A 1,595-nucleotide genomic window follows, 5' to 3' on the forward strand; every position below is an offset into this window, starting at 1 on the left:
CAATAAGTGGGACTACACTGGAAGTAGCACTACACTGGAAACATCACAGAAGACAAAATAAGGAGATGTGAGCTGTGCCTTCAAGAGATGGGCAGCTTCTTTCCAGGTGGGAGTCCAGGACCAATGTAAGTCCTTCTTTTGTAGTTGATGTATTGGGGCTGTGGTGGTGGAGTACTGCACCAGAAATTAAAGATAGTAGGTGGCCTTTTCCAGAAGTGAGGCCACCTGGGCCATATTTGTAGGATTGAGGATGTGCTGGAGTGCTTCACATGAGATTGGAGTGGAGAGAGGCCATTGACAGTAAGACAAAATCCCACAAACTGAATGGAAGGCACTGAGAAAACTTATTTGTCATCATTCGATGTAAGGTGATGAGTAGATAATACTTTTAAGACTCTGTGTTGGCATTTATTATGGGCAGCTGGGTTTGGACCATGCATAAAAATATCATCCAGATTGATGATCACCTTGGGAGTCCTGGCAAAGATGGTAGACATCACTTTCAGAAAACAGCTGGATGCAGAGCCAAGGTCAAATGGGACCCTAGTATAATGAAACACACCATGGATGGTGACAAAGGTAGTTAAATCTGTGCTTATATATATAAATATACTGCTGTATATCCATGTTCTGTTGAGGGATTTGGCCCTATCATACACTCAATCATGTTCATGGTTTCATGGTAACATATCCCTACAATAGGATTACTTTATTTTAATTTGTGAATATCCAGCATTAAGTATCAAACTATTCAATGTCTGTTTATGTTATGTTATATATTGAAGTGATATTATATATATTAACACAAAAATGAAGGTAGTTTGAAAACTGTACTTTTTGTTTCAGAATTTCTGCCTGTGGAATAAAGAGGTCACTCCGTCTTGTTTTGTTCTCCCTATCAGATGAAGCTCCAATAATGTACACACACGCCTGACAACATGATATAAATGAAGAACAATTTAGCACAGTTTCAAATTCGTCCTCTGTCCTAATCATTAATATAATAAGTGATTTTCAGTGGTGTGGCAAGTTTAGGTAGAAAATATACAGATACAGCACAAGAGGGATTAACTCAAATTAGTCGTCATTTCTAGACTGAAAATGAAAAGACTGTGAATAGTGGGAATTAAGTGATGAGCAAAATAACAAACTCTTGTTTCAGGTATAGTTTTTACTAAATTGCTTGTAAAATTCATTTTACATTTCATTTCTCAATAGTGAAACGTGAATCTCACTAAAATGAGATTTTTTTCTTTTCTTTTTTTTTTGGCATGGAAAGTCAGAAATTTTTGACCCTAAGGGTTACTTTGTAGCCAAAACTGCCATCGGTGTTCTATAGGTCCTTTTACGCAGCTTGACGTGCTCTTGTTTGCCTCATGCGCTCTCTGTGTTCACATTCACACCACTGGTTCTGCCTCACACTATTTACTGTATTTGGGTCTGAAGTTACACCATCTGCACTCACTTTCCCCAACACTGTAAAACAATCTAAACCAGGATCCTACCTGCGGCTTGCAGAAGGCCACAACTCAGGCCAATAGATTTTAGCAGCTGCGAGGTACTTAAGGTAATTGTTATCCAGACACATGCTTAGC

The sequence above is a fragment of the Polypterus senegalus genome, chromosome 10 (genome assembly GCF_016835505.1).
Source record: "Polypterus senegalus isolate Bchr_013 chromosome 10, ASM1683550v1, whole genome shotgun sequence".
NCBI classification, from domain to species: domain Eukaryota; kingdom Metazoa; phylum Chordata; class Cladistia; order Polypteriformes; family Polypteridae; genus Polypterus; species Polypterus senegalus.